The 25346-nt window shown below is 41.8% G+C and overlaps 1 pseudogene; it reads right to left on the reverse strand.

Moving 5' to 3' along the window:
- Window positions 1-231: 231 nt before the first annotated feature.
- On the reverse strand, window positions 232-1509 carry LOC142442223 (uncharacterized; annotated as a pseudogene).
- Window positions 1510-25346: the final 23837 nt, after the last annotated feature.

Genomic DNA, 25346 nt, shown 5'->3' on the forward strand with positions numbered 1-25346 from the left:
CTTTATTTTGAAAATTTTATTACACTAACACCAATGAAAGGTTTTCTTGTTGAAAATTTCTCATGTTTAATGAGATCTGACGTCCACATATAAGATGTTCCATTTGATGTTCCATTTAATTCAAGCAAAGGGCTTCTTTCCTTGTGAAATCTCTGATGTGCTGTAAGGCATTGCGTCTGGCTGAAAGCTTTACCACACTAACCACCTACATAGGGTTTTTCTCCTGTGAATTTATAGATGAGTTTTCAAATTTCCTTCATGAATGAAGCTTTTGCCACATTCACTACTTATATGGGGTTTCTCTCCAGTATGAGTTCGCCGATAAACAGTGTGTGCATTCTTCTGAGAAAGGCTTTTCCACATTGACTACATACATGGGATTTCTCACCAGTATGAGTTCACCGATGAACAGTGATAGAAGTCTTCTGGACAAACCCTTTGCCACACTCACCACATACATAGGGTTTTTCTCCTGTGAATTTGTAGATGAGTTTTGAGATTTCCTTTACGAATGAAGCTTTTGCCACATTCACTACATTTATGTGGTTTCTGTCCAGTATGAGTTCGCTGATGAACAGTGAGAGAAGGCTTCTGGATAAAGCCTTTTCCACATTCACCACATACATGGGGTTTCTCTCCAGTATGAGCTCGCTGATGCTCAGTAAGTTTACTCTTTCTGATAAAAGCTTTTCCACATTCACCACATACATGGGGTTTCTCTCCAGTATGAGTTCGCTGATGAATAGTGAGAGTACACTTCAAGGTAAAGGCTTTTCCACATTCACCACATACATGGGGTTTCTCTCCAGTATGAGTTCGCTGATGAACAGTGAGAGCAGTCTTCTGGATAAAGCCTTTTCCACATTCACCACATACATGGAGTTTCTCTCCAGTATGAGTTCGCTGATGAAGAGTGAGATCATCCTTCCTGAGAAAGGTTTTTCCACATTGACCACATACAAAGGATTTCTCTCCAGTATGAGCTCGCTGATGCTCAGTAAGTTTACCCTTTCTGATAAAAGCTTTTCCACATTCACCACATACATGGGGTTTCTCTCCAGTATGAGTTCACTGATGAACAGTGAGACCATCCTTCCTGAGAAAGGTTTTTCCACATTGACCACATACAAACGATTTCTCTCCAGTATGAGCTCGCTGATGCTCAGTAAGTTTACACTTTCTGATAAAAGCTTTTCCACATTCACCACATACATGGGGTTTCTCTCCAGTATGAGTTCGCTGATGAACAGTGAGAAAAGTCTTCCTGATAAAGGCTTTTCCACATTCACCACATACATGGTGTTTCACTCCAGTATGATTTCACTGATGAACAGTGAGAGAAGCCTTCTGGATAAAGCCTTTGCCACATTCACCACATACATGGGGTTTCTCTCCAGTATGAATTCGCTGATGACCCGTGAGACCATCCTTCCTGAGAAAGGCTTTTCCACATTGACCACATACATGGGATTTCTCTCCAGTATGAGTTTGCTGATGAACAGTAAGCATACACTTCCTGATAAAAGCATTTCCACATTCACCACATATGTGGAGTTTTTCTCCAGTATGAGTTCGCCGATGAAAAGTGAAAGAACTCTTCTGGTTAAAGCCTTTGCCACATTCACAACATACATGGGGTTTCTCTCCAGTATAAGTTTGCTGATGAGCAGTGAGATCACTCTTCCTGGTGAAGCCTTTCCCATATTCACTGCATACATAGGACATGCCTGCCACATGAGATTCCTGATGTCCCTTGAGGCATGACACACTGTGGAAAGTTTTCCCACATCGCAAACATTTATATAGCTTTTGTCCTTCGTGACTTTTTTGATAATGCTCATTGAGTTTGAACACTTTCTTGAGTTTTTGCCCACGCTGACTGCATTGAGGGTCCTCGATGGAGGTTGTCCCACATTTATCACCTGCGTGTGGTTTCTCAAGTTCACCAGACTCCTGATGCTGAATGCATTGTGACTTCATGAGCCTGGGTGGTTCACACTCAGGGAATTTTCTTTCAGTACAAAATTGCTCTTGTTCAATGTGGAGAAAAGTTTTCTCATCTTCACTGAGCACAACTGACTTCTGTATTTTGTTGCTTCTGTTCTGATTTAATTCTAGAATGATTAAATCTGATTTTACAATTTTTTCATGTAATTCAAACATCTCATAAGCTTCCTTTGGAGGAAAATTATTTTTATGCTGAGAATAGGTATTAAATTTATAGCATTGTTCTATTCTGTCCATGCATCTTTCACATTGCAAGTGCTCAAGCAAATGATCATCATCTTCCTGGATTTCTATAAAAGAACAGAACATTGACTATTTTCAACATATTGGTTTACAATACAGCCCTTAAAATACGCATTGATACAAAGTAGATCTTTAATGACAACCCTCTTATATGAATATAAATAAAACACTATGCTTAATGTTTATTGCCCATTGGACAAAATACAAACATGTAAAATCCAAATGATAAAAATAGTTATTATAGAAATCAGGTTGGATATGAAAGTGATAAATGGACACAGATTTGATATTTGCTTAAAGAGGTACATGAATATATACAACAAACATAACAGAAGGAAGACATGAGGCCAATAGACCACAGGAGTGATAAGACTTGCTAATTCCAGTTGGTAGAGGTTAGATGTATTCATTGCATCAATCTAACTGAAAAACAATTAAGTACTAGACAAAATTGGGAATGTGAAACATGCTGAATATTCTACTTGGGAGAAAACCATTTTTACAGGTATATATGAAAGGGATTATGGAACAGAAACACATTCTTTATGTTTGTGGAGCCTGTATTCTAGCTCACAGCACTCATCTTACAGTGCTGTCCTGTGGTGGCGTGCAGGTTGCTGTGATGCCAGAAGCACTGCCACCCAGTGTTTCAAAGACAAGCAGGGCCATCCATGGTGCACAGGTCTTAGTGGAATCTCCAGAAATAGGGACTGCGAGGAAGACCTGGTGATCAAACATGGACCCCTCAGGTTTGATGGCAATGAAATAACACTGAGGAAATACTAAATCCTCAAAGTACAGTCAACAGTAATGATGTGGATGGAGGAAGAGCTTTGGGGACCTTCAGTGCTTGACATGGCATGACTAAAAATGAGAAAAAACAGCTGCAAATATCCTCTAATAATTGGAAAATGGCATACATGCAATATTATAATGAAAAATTTGCAAGTTGTCAAGACAAAACGGAATGGTAAAAAATTGATAGTGTATGTATTATTCAACTTTAATAGACTGGTACTAGCTCTTCTTAACTAGATAATCAAGTGGTTTATACGGCTGAGATTGACAAATTCAAGAAGATTGGCATCACATTCATTATCCAAAAGAACACTGCAATATCTTCCCTGATGTATAATTTTGTCAGTGGTAGGCTAATATTCATATGCCTGCAAGCAAGACCAGTTAGTACAAGTGTTATTTAGTTTTATGCACCAATTAAAGCAAACGCAGAAGCATTCAGATTTGTAAGTTGGAGAAGAGTCCCAGTCACATTCTCTTAATTAAAAATCATCCCCACAATACCCTCTCATTATAGTGCTACCTTAATGATACTTCATACAAGCATATGACTAATTACTATCTGCCAGCAGCTTTAACTACGAAAGCAGACATGTTGTTGTTATTGTTCTCCCTGCTCAGGAGACAGTTACTCTACTCCAGCTACCCTCAGCACTGGTCTTAAGTTGCTCATCCAATCATTTCAGGGATCCCCAGGGTAAAGATCCCGCCTACCTTGTTAGGTAGGTAGGTGTCTGCCTGTGTGTGCGTGGGCGGGGGGTGGGGTGGGGGGGGGTGAGTGGGGATGGGAGCTGCATGCCCTGAGTTTACATAAACTGGTGAAAGAATACAAAGCCTATTTATATCTGCCCTTCAATTACACAACTGTCCCTTAGGACCAATCCAGGGGGTATTAAAGAGACAAAGGGATAGTTGATTCCTTGAGTGACAGCAACAAAGGGAACCTGATTGCTTTTAAAGCTAGGCATCTTTCAGCTGAGTAGCAAGAAGTCAGGCGCCTGTAGCAGCTGTACACTAACATCTTACTGGAGGACAGTTCTGGGGAAAACTCTATCTGAAGATTGTGCATTAGCAGTTCAAGCTTTGGAGCTTGTGGAAGTTTTCTTCCAACACTAGTACTGGTCTCCCAAGCCCTATGGTCAGGAGTGTAGAGATAAGGCTCATCACACTTTCATCCAGGTTCTGTTTTCCACAATAAAGAAATTGAGGGGAGAGGGGTTAAAGGAGAGCTGACATCAAGGAATTTAAGAAGAAAATGTACTGTGGTAGCAATTGTACAGTACTGCTCCATGTAATTGAACTATAGGAAGTTATGATATCTATAAGAGCTCCCAATAAAATATTTTTAAAAATATATTGCAAAATTTACATGAATTTTTCAGCCTGACATTAATCAACCATACAATCATGTACACTGATGAATGTAAAATTTGGGGAAAGTATCAGTAGTTGGAAAATGTGATCTTAGTAATAGAGATGACGCGCAAGTTTAGTGATAAAATTTTGAGAATAATGATGAATTCATAGCAAATTCCTTATTAAACACCAGAAATGGAAACTACACATATGGATCTTTCGGAATGGAACAAATGAAAATCAAATCAACCACATCTAAAGAAAAAAATGGTGGAGACGCTTATTAGTCAAAACACGCCCATGAGTTAACTATGGAACAGATCATAAATTGCTCAAATCCAAGTAGAAGCTACCCAAAGTAGCTAGAGCACAAAGCTTAGAGACTATGTAAAGAATAAACTAGGGGAATAAAAGACTGACTGAAGACTAATGACCGAGACCAGATGGGATGTGGGATGACATGAAAGCCAACTTCCATATGGAAACCAAAAGGCTACTCAAAAGACAGAAAAGAGAGCAATATTGAATATACTATGCATTGTTTGAATAACTAATAAAATCTATTGGAATATCTTGCAAAAATGTTCTTTACAAGCAGCAACGGTCATCTGTCGTGTATTGGACCTGTTAAGAAGTAGTGGGCCTAAGGAAGGCAAACTGTATACTAAGGGATCTACAGCAGACATGTGCGTAATGAAAAAAGCACGAATACAAGATGTTAAAAATGCCCTTTCCACTTAGAAAATTACTAGAGGTATAGACAACTTAAAATAAAAATCTTACAGGTACAAAAATATTGAAGGTACAGTGCTAAAGTATGTTCTAAGCTGATAACAATTTTCTTGCTAGGAAGACGACTTTAAATACCTAAAAATAACAGAAGTCATAAATGTGTTTTAACAAGAGGAATAAAATATGGAGAAACATGTCTGTTAAAGAATTCCAGCAGAGAAGGCAATTTGACGATCTCTCTAAGAAAACAAAAAAAGAACTGATATCATCTACATGAAGAAAAGTTTAAAGGAACAGGACAACGAATGAGAAAATGGACACCAAAACCTTTAAAGAAACTCCAAGGGGGGAAGCTAAGGAAGCAGAAAGGACACCCGTTTATGGTGGGAGCTCAAGATTCAAGATGGTGCTGCATACTGCAAATGGCAATCCATTCTGACTCAGTAGGGGAGGAATGTGCTGTATTCAGAGGACAGTTACAAATTCAGAGTTCTCTGTTTGGAGAGGTATGCAAGAAAGATTTTCATAGTAAAGTGGAAACATAAAAGAAGGGAAAATTTCAGAATGTTAAAGAAAATTATGGAAGCAAACATACAATAGTATAAAACAAGAAAATGGAAATCTAATCTCATTAGAGCTACAGGTGTACTTCTCTTAACATCTTGGACAAGTGAACTCTCACATTCAAAGTAGCACTTTCGGACCCCTATCATAGATAGGAGGCGTTCTCCCTGTTCAATCAACTATCCCAGCCAATTCCCCTTAAGGTATTTTGACCACGCATCTGAGAAAATTCCACTATAGTTTGCTTCTAATACCAAACACAGTTCTCTTGTTCCAATTGAGAGAAAGCTTCTGGGGTGACAAGTAGATAACCTGTTATGAGAAATTACAGAATCCTACACACCAACATTAACGTAAAGTTTGCAAAGCATGCACTTTTGTATTTCTAGGAAAATAACGTTCAAAGGAACAAAGTAAATAGTGTTCTCTCAAGGGCAGAAGACCTAACCCACTAACCTAGGATGAGACAATGCAATGAGAATCTACCTCTTTGAGAATACCACAAACACCGCAACGTTTTTAACACATAAGACAGGAAAAGCCAGGGACGAGGTCAATGACTTGAGAGTTCTCCTCACCAATGGAAACCAGGTTGTGATAGTTCTCCAACATCACATCCTGATATAGGGTTTTCTGAGCAGGGTTCAGGAGCTGCCATTCCTCCCGGGTGAACTTCACAGCCACATCGTTGAATGTCAGTGGTTCCTGTAGTAAGGGGAGTTTATTTAATGGAGTATTTTACATTTGAAGATTTTAAAAATATATCTCACAGTAAAGAAAGCAAAACAGTAATAAAAACTATTGTGGTAGCTCATTCCATAATGTGTCATTAACTGAGGACATGGTAGACAATATACTTACCTTATTTCTACATTCACGACCACCGGCCCAGAAAACTAGGCCTATTTTTAGAAAGATCTCCAGTGTTCTGAGAAATAAATATTTTCAAATATACATTCTCCAGGTCAAATAATGTGCCCCCAACAATAGCTAGCTGTACATTAAGGAGCAGATGTAAAGAAGCTCCCATAGTAGATGAATCATTTCTGTGCCTGGCTACTTAATTATGCCTGAAAGTTATCTGTAGGTCTGAACAATCAGGCTCTAGAGCCAGCCCAACATAAATGCAGGAAATCCCTGGAGAGGGCACAGGGCCGGTTTGAAGTCAACTAACACTAGGTCAAGATGGTAACTCAGCATCTTGCTTGTTTATAATCTTACCCGCTTAAGATATGACCCATTAACTATGTACATGCTAACTGCATGACACGAACGCCTTATGGAAAGGTCTGTAAGCTCCATTATATATACCCATTGGAAAATATATTCACTCTCTCAGGCCTGACATGGGAAGAGAGCCCCTGTGTCCGGCTGTCTGCTCTCTGTCTTTTAATATTTCCCACAATTGCAATGTCACTCCTGAGGATCACTTTTGGAGTGTTGGGGACCCCAGTGTCCGAAAATAATGCACCCACTCATAACATTAGAATTTTGAGCTCCAGTGACATTATCTGAATGTTCTAGCAATAGCTCAGCTTTATAATCACACAAAGTAGATAAACACCTGCTTGTTATTAAATGGAATTAGGGTTTCTACCAGCATCACCATTATAAGAGGCTCGGTACCTTCAGTGGCAATAAGTATCAGGAACAGGGCAGATGGCGGAGGTCAAACATACCTCACCTCTCCAACATTTTTTGTCAACACTAAAAAAAGTCAGTCCTTCCACACCACTCTGTCTCACTTACGGGTTTGATAATCTGTTGCTGTGGTCACACAACACTCAATAGATCAAAGTGGTCTATTAATGAACAAGGTACAACTCGGGATCAGGAACAAGAAGCCATAACTCAGAACCAAGATCAGAATGTTCATAGACATGATCTCCCTTCCTGAGTGCAGAACAACTTTCTAAGCTCTTAAAGGCCACCTTAGGACAAGCTCCTCTTGACAACCTTAGGACAAATTCTCCTCAGCCACCTTTGGACCGAATTACCTTAACTTTAATTTCAAGGTCCTCTTGAACTTGCCATCTTTCACCACATGCTCCCCAAGGGGCCCCTCCTAGTTCTGTTGGGTGGATCTCTGGAGCCTTCCTAATCTTGCCTAGGCAGGGAAGGTGCTAGGTTGGCCCAAGAAGCCATCTTATTAAGAGGGAGAGAGAGAACTGCCTGCAGGCAGGGTTTGAGAGGAGACAGTGAGGCATCAGCCTGTCATCTGAGCTGTTGATTTGGGTTTGTTAGCCCCTGCAGCCACACAGTTCAGAAGGAACCCATGGATTAGGGATTTGCAGCTTCCAGAAATTCATGAGCCATTTCTTTGAATGACAACTGCTAGCCGCCTGTGTGAACTTACTTGAGAGCTTCCTCCACTCCATCAGTCAACAGCTTGCTGTGTGACCTTCCCATTTGGGTTCCTCAGCCCCTGCAACCTATTATCTGACCAGATTCAACAACTTCACCTTGTGAGGCAGTGGACTGTTGTCTGACCTGATGATCTGGTTCATCAGCCTTCGCAAACACATCAATGAGGAGAAGTTTCCAGAACAGCGGTTCTCAATCTATGGCTCTCAACCCCTTTGGGGGTCGAATGACACTTTCACAGGGGTCGCCAAAGACCATTGGAACACACATATTTCCAATGGTCTTAGGAACCAAGATACCACTCCTCTATCGTTATTCAGGCAAGTCCACTCACATGCAGATACGCCCACATATGAGTACCGGGTGTGAAGACTATTACCCATGCTACACATGCTTCAAAACAAAATTTCATTTTTTGTCATTAGAAAGAAATATTTCACAACATATAATTACATATTGTTTTGTGATTAATCACTATGCTTTAATTACAGTCAATTTGTAACAATGAAAACACATCCTGCTTACATTATGATTCATAACTGTAGCAAAATTATACTTATGAAGTAATAACAAAAATACTTTTATGATTTGGGGTCACAACGTGAGAAACTGTATTAAAAGGTTGCGGCATTAGGAAGGTTGAGAACCACTGCTCCAGAGTGATACCTGACCTATGGATTTGGGACTCACCAGCTTCCACATCTTGAAGAGGGATTTATTTACTTGATGGCTATTTAGTTTTGTGAGATACAGCAGGGCAAATCATGGAGCATCCTGAAGCTCTCTACCTCACAGGGAAGGTCTACTGCTGGTCCTGCAAAATGAACTGTAATATTCATGGATCAAGATCTATACCAATGAAGACAATGACCAGGGCACATGGGACACAGTGACAGAGCCACAAAGACCTTTCCAGCCAAGATCGAGGAATAGGCCGACAAGATCAAGAGGACAATCTCAATAACGAGCTGATCTAGATGAACTGATAAAGATGGAACCAAGAAATGAGCCTATATTCAGAAGGCACAATGTCTGAGAGGGACAAAGAGAACAGGCCTGCTCTGAAGAAGAGCAAATCTGCCTACATGTTTCCTTAACATGAATCCCAATGTCTATCTTATTGATTCTGTTAGCAAGTTACATTTTGCTACTTAATAAAACTTGTGCCTGTGATTCTGGACTGTAATTTCTATGTGGCCACTGCAAAAAATAATGATCTGCGAAGGAGAGAACTATGTAAAGATAACTGCTGTCAGAACTGGAAAACCACTGGAGGGAAGATTTACGTTTAAGTTCTGCCTCACATGAATCAGGGCTGATGCTGATGGTTGGTTCGCTCTCCTACATCTCTAATTAGAGGAAGTGAGAAGCCATCAACCATTTTAAAATTAGTATTCCTACAAGGCCCATTTCAGAGGCATTAATGAGAATGCTGCAGTTTGGGATATTGTTCAACACCACCTTCAGAAAGAAACATTACGGATACTCACTCAGACAAAAAAAAAAACCAAGGAATAATGGACTCTCCTAAAGAAGTGATCTTATTTCTCCTTAAAAACTTAGCATAGTGTTAAATTTGAATGATTCTCATGGGTTGGCCATAAAATAATGAAATATCAGTTGAAAGCTAATATCATCCAAAGAATCCTTAGTGATGTTCAATGTCAGTAGTTTAGTGTTATTCCTGTGATCAACATATTCCTAATCTTCTCCATCCCTATGTTGAAGTCAGAGTCAAAGTTCATCTCTAACTTCTACTACTTCAAATTTCCACTTTCCAGTGAACTGAATCAGTATTATACAGGCTTCTACACTTCTAATAGGCAATACCGAAAAGGAAAAAATGCATCAGAATTACCTGAGTCTTGGTCATTTTCTTTGGTCCTTGTAATACTGCCAGGAACTGGGATGTTCTATGTTTGTCTTATCTGTATCAGCTCCAATGATGCTCACGAATTTCAGCCTCTCAGGAGGACATCCCAGAAATAATAATACCCAAACCAGGCACTTCTTCCTTCTTCCTCTAAGCTGCTGGTTGGTGAAAATCTGCAGGCTGATGGGAGGATACAATGTGAGTAGTTTAGGTCCAGATGCTGTAAGTGTTCCTGTCCATCTTCTTAACACAGTCCCCAATACTGTTAACGGTCTCCTTATTGAGTGACAGAAAACATCTTAATACCATGAGCAATAAAAGCTAAAACTCATAATTTTCAGACTTATGTGTAAAAGATGACTTTATAATAAATAGAGATTGGGTAATCAAATACACATGTCAAAAATAAGAAACAATAAACCTGGACCGCTACCTCAAAGCACATGAAATATCAATTCCTTACTGTGTGACTCTCAAGGAGAATGACAAATCAATGAACCTTTATGATGATTGAAATGGGCTATATAAAGAACTATTTAAAACTGAATGCTGTTTTTCTAGAGCTGTAAATTGTACAATCACTTTAGAAACACTTTAAAACTCACCATCAAGTAGAGTTACATATATAAGCAACGATAGGACACAGAAGAACGGTTCTATAGTGTTTCCGAGACTATAGAGCCACTACAGGCAGCTAATGGGTTAGCAGTCCAACACTTAACACTTGTCAAAAACCACAGCTCCATATTAAACACATATATCACCTATTACACTTTGAAATTCATATATATGTGTATATATATATGTAGAAGTATATGTCCCCCCATAATGAGTGCACTTTTGAACTCCAAGACAAGTAACATTTTATTGTAGCATTATTTGCAGTAACCCAATGCAATGAGTTGCCTCTACGTCTTCCTTGCGATGGCCCCTTAACTCCTTCCAAATGTTTAGGTGGGTGTGTCATCTGACAATGTGAATGAGGAAAAGGAGATCTGGTGGCATAGTGGTTACTGTTGGGCTTCTAACAGCAAGGTCAGCAGTTGGAAACCACCAATTTCTCCTAGAAAGTAAGTTGGGGAATTCTTCTTTCACGAGTGACATGGCTTTCTAGTCCACTAAAGAGTGACAGTCTTGGAAACCCACATGGGGCAGTTGTACCCTGTCATACAGGCTGGCTATGAGTCACTGTTAACTTGATGGCAATGAGTTTGGTTTTTTTGGTTTAAGAGAATTGTGAAAATTGCCAAACAATAGATTGCTACCCTTGAGACTTGGGGCTATGCAAATAAACTGCCTGAAAACCCAACCTGGAAATGAGTCACATTGGACGTCTGTTAGGTTTAACTGAGGCATTTCTCACACAGAAATTGGGATCTCACTACCATCAAAAAAAAAAAAAATGAGAGAGAGCCAGAGAGCCAGGAGTAGGGGCTTTTGGATCTCAGATTCTTGCATTGAAACTCTTCAATGTAGAAGACAGAGAGCTGTGACACAAAAGAGGAAGTGATGGGGAGAAGCAGCAACACAGACATGTTGGCAGCAGAACCAAGAGACTGAGACAGAGCAGTGCAATTCCCAAGGCACGGAACAAGAGAGCTGAGTGCCTCTGGGCAGGAGGTTAATACATGAAGTAGTATACATCTGAGTATTTCTCTGGGGAACCAGATCTGCCAACCTACACAGAGGTCTGTGAGGCTAAGGGACAGAGTGGGCACTTCTCTGCAGAACTAAAAGACTTTTGTAACACTTGCCCATTCAGGACAGAAGCCAAGGGGCTGCAGGGCCGCACTTTAGCTGCAGGTATGGCTGTCAAGATGCTGTCCCAAAGTTGAACTGTATCTTGAGTCATTTAGGATCCAAATTGTGTGTTAGGGTACAAAAGTTACCCCTATGTCAAATATAATTTAAGGAGAAAATTTACTGAACTTTAAGAGAAAACAAAAGACACACACACCCCGGATGGATAAGGGAGACCACTAGCACGAGGTCAAAATAACACCTGAGGATTCACAGCCTGGACCCTGGATAACAGGGCAAAGAACAAAAGGCATGTCACAGATCATGACTGGTGGCAGATCAATACATCACAGGTACAGGTGGGACTTCAGAAGCAGGAAAGGGACCATGACTAGGACATGTACCTTATTCAATAGAAGAACTTACAAGACTGCTCCAGGACCTTTACACAAAGCCAGTCAATCAAGACTCGACAATGTCCCTTGTTCTGTCCTCAGTAAGGTGACCTCCATCAGGCATACACCCAGGCAGGCACTAGGAGAGGGCAGCTGCAGAGGAGTGCAGGCAATGTACTTTATCATGCATTCTCCCGAAGGGGGAGATGATCTATATCCTTGGTTAATGATCAGAGAGAATTTAATGGCCGCTTAATCAAAGTGAGGACGCAGCAAATAGACACTGAGTTATCACTGTCACCAGCAACCCAAACCTAAAACCCCACTGACTGCCATCGAGTGGATTCCGATTATAGCGACCCTTTAGGAGCAGTTGGACCTGCCCCGGGTGGGTTCCCGAGAGTGTAACTCTTGACAAGAGTAGAAACCCTGCTTTTCTGTCCAGATGTGGCTTGTATTTCTGAACTGCTGACCTTGCAGTCAGCAGCCCAATCTGTAACCAAGGAGGCCACCACTTTTTGCAAATTGGAGCGCTCAGAATTTAAGAAGCTCTAATACAATTATAAACGGTTGTCCACCCAGTGAATTCTGTCGTTCAGGGAGAGGCGCAAAGCCCTCTGGCCCTGATGGGCAGAACAGCCTAGCGATTGTGCGTGGGCGCTCTCCCCGTCGGACCCCAGAAAACATAGCTCCCGCCTGCTGCCCACGGAGCTCCTCTGCTCCGCCTCGCCCTCAGGAGCCCGGGTCCTGACGCCACACGTCCGCGCGTCGCTCGCCCTGTTTCAGAGACAGAAACGCACTTGTTCTCCTCTCACCGTCGTCCCGACAACTTACACTTACTTCCCAAAGGCTCCACCGCCCCGCCAGTGCGCAGGACCCTCCTCAAACTCCCGCCACAGCTCCAGGCGCGACGGGAACGCAGCGCGTGACTACGGCGGCCACAAAAGACCCAAATACACGCACTTCCGGCCCCGCCCTTCACAGACTTGCTGGAGGCCGCCATGCTTAGATCCTATCCGTACAAAATGCAAGCATGTGTGTTACTTTCCGTAAGAGTAAAAGGTGTGTGTGTGTGTGTGTGTTCCCCCCACACACACACACACACACTTGTTCTAATTTCATACACCCTATTTGCATAGCCTTACCCATTCTTTTATTGGGAAGGACAAAGCAGTGGACAGAAAGGCCATATAAAAGCAATCCATCACTCCACACGGGTTCATGAGGTTAGTCACTCACTTTCAAATATATATACAATCTTTCTGCTGTGTAATATCAACTAGTTTTGAAATTTTATTGTCTGGGATCATTTAAATGTTGATTTCACGGATTTTCATTTTTTTTCAACATATATGTAGATATATGCACGCACATACACAATTCTCATTATACTTTACATTTCTCATTATATAGTCATAGCTATAAAACAGGAAGTCTTGGTCATTATCTCTGATGTTCAATTTGGTAGGGTGGTAACACATGTCTAGCTAACACATGAAATGGGATCAATATAAATAAAAAACTGGGTTGTAAATTTTAAGGTTTGTATTTTTAAATCGTAAAGTAGTGCCATCAAGTTATTGCTAATTTATTTAGGAATAAAAACTCAAAAACATTTAAGGAATTTGTAATAACCTGTGGGGACACATGCATTTATGATGTAGTTTAATTATTTGAGTAATTCACAATGGAATAGATTTGCAACCAGCATAAAGGTGATTACTATAAGCTGGAGGTCAGATATACCACTACTGTTCTCCAACTCCTTCACTCTTTCTAAACCCAACAGTTCCCTGTACTTCACTCCCTGCTCAGCTGGGTTTGACAACTCCATCCACTAGCTGTACAGACTCACACCACACTCACAGGTATGTAGTTAATTGGAGGCTGGAAACGGGTTATACATTGGGATGAAAATTAATTTGAAATCAGGGGCTCAAGTGGTAAGAGAATCCTTTGAAAATGATGATGGTGGCATTTGTGTAAATGTGCTTGACACATTTGAGGAACATATGGATTGTGATAAGAGATGTAAGAGCCCCCAGAAAAGGTATTTTTTAAAAGAAAAATAATAATTTGAAAGTAACAAGATAAAAATTGTATGTAGTTTGCTAACCAGGGGAGCTTTCGAAGCAGATAAACCTTGGAACAGAAATATTCCCTGTTGATACAATTGTTGATCAGAGCATTGGACAGTTTTCTACCAGTGGGGTCTCTCTGCTGCTCACTGGTCTAACTCCAGGTTGGTACAGCATTTCTGCATTCGGTCTCTGCACTAGCAACCTCTCTACTGCTATGTGACCTAGCTCACAGGCAGTGGATAGCAGATTTCTCAGCCCTTACCTGCTATCTACATTGGGTAGCTCAGGTGCCAGAATCCCTGCCATCAGATTCTCTGCTACTAATTGGCCTGGAAGATCTTCTAGTCAGACCTCTCCACTGTACTACCTCTTGACTCATTACCTTTCTACAATCACAGGATCAGATCCTAAACAAATGTTTACAGACACGGTATCACATTTGTGACCATTCTGCTTACACACGGCTCTGCATTATGGTCAACCTACTTCCCAGCCAGCATGCTTTCTGTCATTCAAATGACTCAACCACAGCCATCACCCATTTGTTGTTGTTACCTGCCATCCAGTTGGTTACAACCCCATAGCGAACTGTACACAACAGAACAAAACATAGCACGGTCCTGCGCTTTCTTTACAATTGTCCCCATGCTTCAGCCCATTGTTGTAGACACTGTCAGTCCAGTTCCTTGAAGGCCTTCTTCTTTCCATACCCCTTCACTTCACTCCAAGTTAGACAGTTTGTCCTTTGAGCAGTCGCCAGTACTTTCAACTTTCTTCTTCAGGACCACAATTCAAATGGGTAGATTTTTTGGGGTCTTCCTTATTCAATGCCAAACTTTTAAAACTCACACATGCAAATCATTCTTCAGGCACTAGGTTAAAATTTCACTCTTGGGCACTGAAGGTTGTCAGTTCTCTTCAGTAGAACTCTAGGTGTCTTGGCAAAGCAGAGCTGTGGTCTAAAGATGATATTGCTCTGTTCTCCTGTGCCAGGTGACAATTCCCTAAGGTGGGAGATTCAGATATCTGACCTGGGTCTATAGGGATGGTTGTAACTGCAAGTAATTGACAGAGACCAATTATCTTTATTTACAGGAGTGCAGCCTCAGCAGTCGAGACCAGGACTGGTGAAGCCCTCCCAAAAGCAGTCCCTCACCTGCACTGTCTCAGTTTTCTCCATCACCAGTATTTCCTGCTGGATCTGGATCTGCCAGACCTCAGAAAAGGAACTGCAGCGGATGTGAGTAATATGCTATGAGGGTAGTACAAGTTATAACCCATCCTTCCAAAGCCAACTCTCCATCACCAGAGACACACTTAGGAATCAATTCTTCCTGCAGCTGAACTCCATCAAAACTCAGGACACAGCCATGGATTACTGTGCAAGGAGCACAGTGAGGGGATGTCAGTGTAAGCTCAGACACAAACCTCCACTGAAGGGGAGACACGGGCAGCAGGGGGCGCACAGGACCCACTAAGCACAGACACAAAGCCATAGACAGGCACAAATGAATGACAGGGAGGATTACGTGTTAGAATTAAGGCTTCCTCTCTTAGCTCTCAGCATCCCCTGGACAGTTTTTCTCTAAATTTCTCCTCACTGCAAGCTTGATAGGAGAAACTAGCATTCTCTGTTTGCAGTCCAAATATTAAAAGTGACCCTGACCCTTCATTGGCATTCCATATGATCAATTTTCCTTCTTAGCATATAGATTGTCATGGTTATTATCATTCTATCTGTTAATCAGAACTTGTTGAAGGGTCAGATGTCTGACTGCTTTGCTCCCTCTGCAATGTGAGTAGTGACTAATTGATTTTCTATGTCTGAGATAATTAATGTGGTGACACCTGGGGCTGAACTTGTGACATCTCATTAGTGATGCTTGCTACTCATGGTCTCAGTTTATGCAGACACAAGTGTTTCAGGCAGAGAGAGATCTCTAACATAGGGAACAGGGGAACTGGAATGACCTTTGTGGTTGGAGTTACTCTTTGGAGTCATAAAAAAGCAAACATTCAATGGAAGGAAACTTTGATAAAAAAATAGCAAATTTGTCACAAGAGGGAGAATTTGCAGACTAATATCGCAGAATGCTGTACAGAATTGAGAATAATGGGACTTCTCACATATTTTGAACCTGTGATCAGGGAATCCAGTTCCTAGAGAAGGACATCCTGTTTGACAGAGTGTCAGCAAAATAGAGGAAAATAGTTAATTAGATACACAGAGAGTGGCTACAAAATTGTTCTCTAGGAACAAGTGGGGACGGTCCAAGATGTGGCAGGGTATGTATTTTTTCTGATGTACACAGAACCATGATGATTAAAGCTGACACAAAAGCACCCAACAGCATCTCTGATGCAGTGATGTGCAGAAAGTTTAGATTAATGCTGTTTAGTCAAGTAATTACCTAAAATAATAATATAGTTTTTTTACATTCACAAAGTGTTAAATTATTTAATGTTTAACATTCAATACATATACCATTCCTTATTCAGTTTAGCTGTATGGCTATCAATCAGGAAAACAATGTGCAATAAATACTATATACCAATGAATATAATTGGGGATTCCACTGTCCTCCACAGTTTCCTGCAAAACAGAATCTCACCATTTAGACAAATGCAGTCCCTTCTCTTACTTTCCAGGCATCTTTGCGAAGTGATTCACTAGACTTTACTCTCAGGCACCTCTGGGTGAGTGTGAATCACCTGTCATTTGGTGAGCAGAATAGAGTGTAATCCTTCACAGAGGAACTCCATATAGACCAATGGAGTAAATTTTAAAGTAAAAATTATATGCTTATACAACTGAGGTAAACTTATTTAATATAAGAGTATTAAATCCTCTTATGTGAAATAACCATTAAATAAATGATTCTGTAAGAATTAGATTTCCGGGACTTCCGGGAAGATGGTGACGGAGTGACACATATCAGGAGGACTCCGCAGAATCCAGCCGAGGAGAGTTGCTTAGAGGGAAATTCAACGCTGCAGGATCGCAGGAGGTGCATCATAAAGATAAGTCTGTCTGGAGGGGGGACAGCGGGACCAGCCTTTCTGGAGGGACTTGGGATTGGGGGAAGGTACGGGGCGGGGAGGTGGTGTTGACTGCTCCAGGGATGGGGGAACAACATGAGATCCAAATTGATGGTGAGGGGGGAGTGGCAGGCCTGTTAGGGAGTGATCAAGGGTGAGGTAACGTGAAGAAGAGGTGTAGCGGTGGCCCTGGTGGGGATGGAGCATGGTAGTGTGGCAGGAGGAAAGTCAAGGGAGGTGGAGAAGGGAGCTGGGAGGCAAAGGGCATTTATAGAGGTCTAGACAAAGATGTGTACATGCAAATATATATATGAGGATGGTGAAATAGATCTATGTGTCTATTTTTATAGGTTTAGTATTGGGGTGGCGGAGGGACCTTGAGCCTCTACTCAAGCACTCCCTCAATGCATGAATGTTTTCTTTTATTGGATTGGCGTTCTGTGATGCTCGCCCTCCCGACACAACTGCTGAAGCCAAAGCACGTGAACAAGTAGGTGTGGTGAGGAGGGCTGATGGGGCCCGGCTGTGGAGGGGGTTTGGCGTCTGGGGTCTTGAAGGCTTGGGGATGGACAGGCGGCCATCCGGTTCAGGGGCAGTGGAGCCCACATGAAAGAACACACCAGCCTGTGTGATCACGTGGTTCCTAAGGGATCAGTTATCAGACATCACAGAACAGAAAATCATATCATTGGCTGCACACCTCCATGATACGATTGCCGAGGACAAATGGGTGCATAAGCAGGTGTGGTGAGGAGGGCTGATGGTGCCCAACTATCAAGGGGGATGGTGTCTGGGCTCTTGGAGGCTTGGGGGTGGACAGGTGCCATCTGGATCAGAAGCAACAAAGCCCACATGGAAGAAGGACACCAGCCTATGCGACCATGGGATGTCAAAGGGATCAGGTATAAGGTATCATAAAAAACAAACAAAAAAAACCTTACCATAGTGAATGAAGAGGGCGGTGCAGAGTGGAAATACAAGGCCCGTTTGTCAGCCACTGGAGAACCCCTCACAGAGGGGTCTAGATGAGAAGATGAGTCAGTCAGGGTGCAACGTAGCACCGATGAAGAATACAGCTTTCCTCCAGTTCCTAAATGCTTACTCCTTCCCCCGACCCCCCACTACCATTATCCAAATTCTACCTTGCAAGTCTGGATAGAGCAGAGGTTGTACACAGGTGCATATAGGAGCTGGAGGCACAGGGTGGATGATACCTTCAGGACCAAGGGTGTGAGGGGTGATACTAGGAGAGTAGAGGGTGAGTGGGTTGGAAAGGGGGAACCGATTACAAGGATCTACATGTGACCTCCTCCCTGGGGGATGGACAACAGAAAAGGGGGTAAAGGGAGATGCCGGATAGGGCAAGAATATGACAAAATAATAATTTGTAGATTATCAAGGGCTCATGAGGAAGGGGGGAGCGGGGAGGGAGGGGAAAAGCGAGGACGTGATGCAGGGGGCTTAGGTGGAGAGCAAATGCATCGAAAAGGATGAAGGCAATGAATGTACAGATGTGCTTTATACAATTGATGTATGTATATGTATGGATTGCGGTGGGAGTTTTATGAGCCCCTAATAATAATAAAAAGAATTAGATTTCCATGTGAAGAAAAATGAATCCGTGTATCAGATCATGTCCCCCACCCGCCACACACAGACATACAACTAAAAATATCCAAAGATCTAAGCATGAACAATGAAGTCATTTTTAAGTAAGTATAAGACTGTTATTTAAAAGTTTTATTTAATGAGAAATAAACATATGACAGCAGAAGCAAGAAGCATAACGACAAAGTAGTTTAAAGTCTGTCTTATCACAAACCTGGCTTGTGACCCAAGACCAGAGGCACAAGTGTGGGTAAAAGTACCAATAATTAAGGCTAACGGGGGCTGTATAATCTATCTGTTGGGTCAGTTAAATTAAAGACATAAAAGTTAACTCAGAAGCTCATGATGAGTAAATTTTGTTACAAATCGTTAATTTTCAAAGACTTTTTTTAAACTAAGGAAATAGAACATGGAACATATTATGAATTTTTAAGAAAATGGAAACATGCAATGATGGGAATATGGGTGGATAGAAGAATTGAGGATTTATTCCCCATTGGGACATTGTGCTCACCTATTCTTTTAGGTAAGAAGAGTTGTCCTCTGATATTTTCATATGAAAATCTTACAAATTTCACCCTATAGCACTGAAGTAGCTTACTTCAAAATCTTAGTTTTTTTCCCCTAAAAGCTCAAAGAACATGGACAAAGAGCATGAGGTGAGTTTCTGAGGGATACACAGCTGAAATTTTAAGAATTTCATTTGTAGTTTCACACCTATAAAGTTGAGATGGTAACAGTGTCTCTACCAACATTTTGTCTATTTATTAAAAAATGCAATAAAGTGATGTGTTCTCTCCATTTAGTATAGTAAAATTATACATGCCTTATTTTACCCAGAATGCAGTGTCCTTCCAAAAGCACATCCAAAAATCATCACTGCCATTGAGTCATTTCCTCTCAAAGACACAAGGGAACAGAGTAGCACTGGCCCTGTAGGTGTGTTAGGTTGCAAATCTCAGTGGAAGTGGAAAGCCTCATCTTCTTCCCAATGAACCACTGGTGGTTCAAACTGCTGACTTTGTAATTAGCAGCCCAACTCATCATAAACAACACCCCTGAGACGCTATGCTGAATTAAAGCAGTTCATCTCAAAAGGACAAATATTGCATGAGACCACTATCAGCATAAACAACAGAGTCTGAGACCTGTTTTCAGATTAGGTAATCATTTCATATGATGCCCCAGGCAATGTTGTCACATGACTCTAATGTTTATCACTCTATGACATTTCTATCTCAAAAATATAAAATGAATATAGTGCTTCAATGGAAGCTCCACCTTGGATGGGGAAATTTTGGCATTTAGCAGGAAAAGGGAAAGACCAAATAACTCTTACAATGCAGCAGCAGTCTAGGGTTAGCTCAGCTCAATTTAATAGTATAACTTACTTTGCTGTTATTAAAGGAATGGAAATATTCCATTGGACTTAAAGCTGGAATATCCTGGTATGGGAGGTGCAGATGAGTGCTAACCCAAAGCCTCAGGCTTCAGAGTATGACCCAAGGATTTCAAATGGTAAAGCCAAATTCAGAGGAGGGAATGTTATTAGAGGTTCAATTTGTGGGTATCAGAGTTGAAGTTCTTTCGTTGCTTCTTTTGCGTAGCTTTGCACTCTCCAGAAACAAACAATAAAAAATCCCCCAAACCCCACTTGCCTTTCCAGCACTATCAGGTGCATTCAGGGTTATTATATTTAATGATTGTTAGTTTTGTGATGGGGCTTTGCTAAAGGGAGTGGTGATTAATCTAATCTTCTGAGTTTGCATCATTTCTAAGGGAGCACTGTGAACCAAAGTCTGGGTTGGGACCTTAAAAGTATCCATGTCTCTCCCTCAGGGGAATTATGTGCCCAGGAGAAATTTCTGACCCTTTCCAGGATAGAACTTCTGTTTCTTTTTTTCCCTCATCCTCGTCCACCCTCCACCCCCCCACACACACACACATTTATCCACCAAATTACAGCAGTTTTCCACATGTGATCATAACATCCTGTTTTGGTGTCAATCGCTTATACACTTAGGCAATTATCTTATGGATGACAGGAGCTGTGTTATGGGGGAAATATTGTTCCCTCTGTTCCTCTTGGTGTCTTTGTGGATTAATCAGTGGAGTAAACTCATACAATCGGCTGTCATATTTTTCCAAACACTATAATTAGCAGCTATATGCCCCAGGACACTCACACCTTCCCCTCAGCTATCTTTATAATGAAAGCATCTCCAAACAGTGCATTAGTCTGCTGATGAAGAGCAGCCTAGCCTAACCCTTAAACTCGAGGAATGAGAGTGCACAGCCATGGGCTGCCCAGGTCTCCCCATTCACTGAGCAGGTATGATTGTGCACAAGTCCCAGTGGAGTTTGCTGACCTAAGGTTACCTGGTGGCAATTATAAAAAAGGAAGAAAAGATGATGAACTAGACAAAGAGTGGATATGTGTGATAGTTTCCTAGAAATAGGATGTCTTTGTGTTTCCAGATGTCCAGGGTAAAGGGCAGCTGGTAGAGTCTGGGGGAGACCCGACTACACAATGTCTGAGACTCTCCTGTATCTCTTGTCCTGTCTCTGCATTTACCAGCAGCAGTTATGACATGGATTGCATCAGCCAGCTCCAGGGAAGGGCCTGCAGTGGGTCTCAATTACTAGTACTAATGTTGGTACTACATCCTACATAAGCTCAGTGGGTGGCTGACTGGCAGTCCCCAGAGAGGACAAGAACATTCTCCATATTCAAATAGTCAGGCTCAAAGGTAAGGACATAACCTGTATCACCAAAACAGAGACACAGTAAAGGGAATCATTAAATGTTTATACATAAATCTCCCTACAGTGGAATACTGAACTACAATGATTGCTGAGAACCCTCAGGCCCAGGGCTCAGTTCAGCAGACCAGAGAGGAATTAAAAGCTGGCATCCTGTCTGTGTGCGGGGCTTCCTCTTTAGCTCACCATTTCCCTTGAGGATCTCTCTAGATGTGTGGGTTTGTATCAAACACTAAAAGCCACACATGGAGGCACATCATGCAGAGGGAACGAGGCAAAGCTGAAGGACCTGTCAGCTCTGATGCAACCCTGTCCCCAGTAACTGACACGAGGAGGAGAGGATATAGGATGGTCAAGACTTCCCTAAATTTTGCTCAGTCCAGGGTAGACCAGAAAGAGCATAATGGTATCCTCAAGCCATAATTGCTCATCAGAGCTGGCAGGTGGGTCTAAAAAACTGGTGGCCTAAATACTGCTACCATCCTAAGTCACTGACTGGGAATGAGGGCAGAAGAAGTGATTGGTTTCAGAGGACACATTTGGGGCCCTTGGAATAGTGTGCTCCTGTGCTTGAAGCAAGGAGAGGTGCTTATTCCTGAGTAAAACTCAACACTTTCCCTTGTGGGGCTGAGTGTATATAATTACCCAAAGTATTTATAATGTGTCAACTCTTAGAGACCATGTTAATTTAAATAATTTCATAACTTTAATTTAAAAAGTAGTGAAAATCAATAAATTTTAATGTAACTTTCATTTTATTTAACTCATGACTTTCAGGAGACACGCAAGCACCATGTTGGGAGGAAGCTTAGGCCAAAGGAGAGATCCAGGTGCTAGAACAAGGTCCTGGTCCTCAGCCCTGTATGCATTCCTAGCTTACAACCAGGCCAGCTGGCCAGACTTAAGACAAAGTCATCTTGGAAGAAAAGGCTCCATTCATCTGTTGAGCTTTTCAATTGGGCACTAGATAAGATATGGAATGGGATCTTCTCCTCCATGCCATCTCTTAGACACAGTCAGAAAAACAGAAACAAAATTAGAATTTTTAGCTTCAAAGCTTTATTATTTACCATTTAACTGAACACAGCCAGTTTAAATTTGATTGTATATTCCTTTGATCATATTTTAGATCATTTTGACATTCCAGAATATTGAGGTACTTAGTGCATCTGAGTAAATGACTGACCAAATCCAACCCCATGTTTGGTGCACTGGAAAACAAGCCCAGTACATCTGAGTTCAGAGTCCAAAATATTCCTGGATAGTTCAGGGAGTACTCATGAGCTCATTCGGAATATGTCTAGTAGAGCCGACAGGAAAGTTATGTGCAGACAGTCATCAGGTGACACTGAAGCACTCCCATACTAACCACTGTCATAAAATGAACTGAGATGACCATGGCAGTCACAGTCAGACAGGAAGGTGACTTGGACTAATGTGCAGCTACATCACAGGATGGAACTTACACCTGGTGAGCCAAGAAGAAGTACAGATGCTGTGAGATAGGAGTATGCTGAAATGACGACAAAGTGGTGCCATATCAGTCTGCTTTTGAAAAGTAAACTAACTCAATGATCTCCAAATGATCAAAGATAATGTCCTGTGCTTGAATTCCTGGATTTTGGTTAAATTTATGATTCTTTTTTGCAAAGCAATGGCTGATTCCCATCTGCAAATTCTGGGCCAGAGAGTTCCAGGTGACCACAAGCTTGGACTCAGATCGTCACACGATTGATATATATATTTATACAGATATCTAAAAATATTATAAATGGCCAGAAAAATGAGTGTGGCCAATCATAATCTGGGGAAAATAATATTTGTTATGATGGAGAGGAATGAGGAAGGAATCTGAATGGGGAATGGCTTGGTAAACTGCATGTTTAGAGACAGTCCCACTGATTCCATAGTCAGTAAGATGAGCTATTTTCCTGAGTCTAGGGAATAACCTCAAAGATCACATACCCGAACAGTTATCAGGGGGCTGTGTCCAGGGAACAAATGTAGAGGTTGACTTTGGTTGGAAATGCTCACATTTTGGGAAAGGGACATTTTAAATAGTGTCTATGGTCATCCCCTAAATTTTGAGGATTAGTTGCCTGGATAGAAAGTATTTTAATTCAGGGTGCCTGCTGGGTCTCAAGCAGATGTCTTTTTGTTCCAAACCTGCAACATTGTCATTTTTATTCTGCCCCCGTTAGCTTTGATTTTCCACTCACTGCTCTGCTGTATCTTTCTACTTGATCTCCTGACTGGTTTTGCCCGAATTTTGCATCTCCTCTGGCAAACCAAGGGACTCTCATCTCACAGTCTTGCATCAATTAGAAGTTATAGAGTTGAAACTATTCTATTCTACTCTGGGGCCAACATTCTCCAGTTGGAAACCTCCTCGCTGTGACCTTCTGACACTTGAATCTCTTTACTTACATTAGGATTGGCCTTAGTTATCCAAACCTGAGACGCGTTGTTTGTAGGTGTGCTGGAGTTGGCGATGGCAGGGGCCCAAAGAAAACCCTTGAAGACTGAGGAGATTGATAAGGAAGTGTTGGAGTGGAAAGAAAAGATGTATGGAGACTGTGTGTGATGACAATACCCTGGTGTCCATCTGATGCTTTCAACAAATGATATTCTGTCCACTATCTGGGGCACAGGACATACAGGAGTCCAAGGCAGGGCAGAGATGTTGAGGGGCTGGAGGGAGGGAACATGGAGCTCATAAATAATTGGTTTTCCTTTGATCTTTAATACACACCACTTAGGTCAAGTGCTCTCTCATTACAGACTAACAGGCTTATGAGTTCGAACAAAGAGTTCCCCTAGAATGGGCTCAGAAGGTAGAGGGTTGTTTGTTCTCTATCACTTTCTGATTATAAGGACTAGACTCCGTCACATGCAAATCATTCTTCAGGCACTACGGTAAATTTCACCCTTGGGCTGGGAAAACTATCAGTTGTCTTTAGACAGGGCAGTAGGTCTTTTGGAAAAGTAGAGCTGTGGTCTAAAGATGCTATTGATATGTGTTCTCCTGTGCCTGGTGACAGTTCCCCAAGGAGGGAGCTTCAGATATCTGACTTGTATCTATAGGGATGGCTGTGACTTGAAGTGAATGACAAAAACCATCCTTTTTTGTTTGCAGGTGTCCTGTCCCAGGTGCAACTTCAGGAGCCTGGTCGAGAACTGGTGAAGCCCTCCCAGAAACTGTCCCTCACCTGCTCTGTCTCTGGTTTCTCCATCACAAGTAGTGGTTACTGCTGGAGCTGGATCCGCCAGACCTCACGGAAGGGGCTGCAGTGGTTGGGACACATATGCTTTAATGGTAATGCATATTTTAACCCGTCATACCAAAGCCGACTCTCCATCACCAGAGACACATCGAAGAATCCGTTCTACCTGCAGCTGAGCTCCGTGACTGCTGAAGACACAAGCATGTATTACTGTGCAAGAGTCACAGCGAGGGGAAGTCAGTGTGAGCCCAGACACAAACCTGCAGGGAAGACACTGGTCAGCAGGACCCGCTGAGCACAGGCGCTCAACCCTAGGCAGGCATAAATGAATGACAGGGAGGAATTCCTGTTGGAATGAGGGGCTCCTCTCTCAGCTGTCAGCATCTCCACGGACAGTTTTTCTTTGTCTTACTCTAAATTTTCTCCTCACTGCCAGCTTGAAAGGAGGAACTAGTATTCTCTGGTTGTAGTAAAAATAGTAAAGTGACTATAATAGTTCATTGTCATCCTGTTGAACCCATTTTCCTTCTTGAAAACAGGTTATCATGGCAATTCTCAC

This window comes from Tenrec ecaudatus, chromosome 3 (assembly GCF_050624435.1).
Source record: "Tenrec ecaudatus isolate mTenEca1 chromosome 3, mTenEca1.hap1, whole genome shotgun sequence".
NCBI classification, from domain to species: domain Eukaryota; kingdom Metazoa; phylum Chordata; class Mammalia; order Afrosoricida; family Tenrecidae; genus Tenrec; species Tenrec ecaudatus.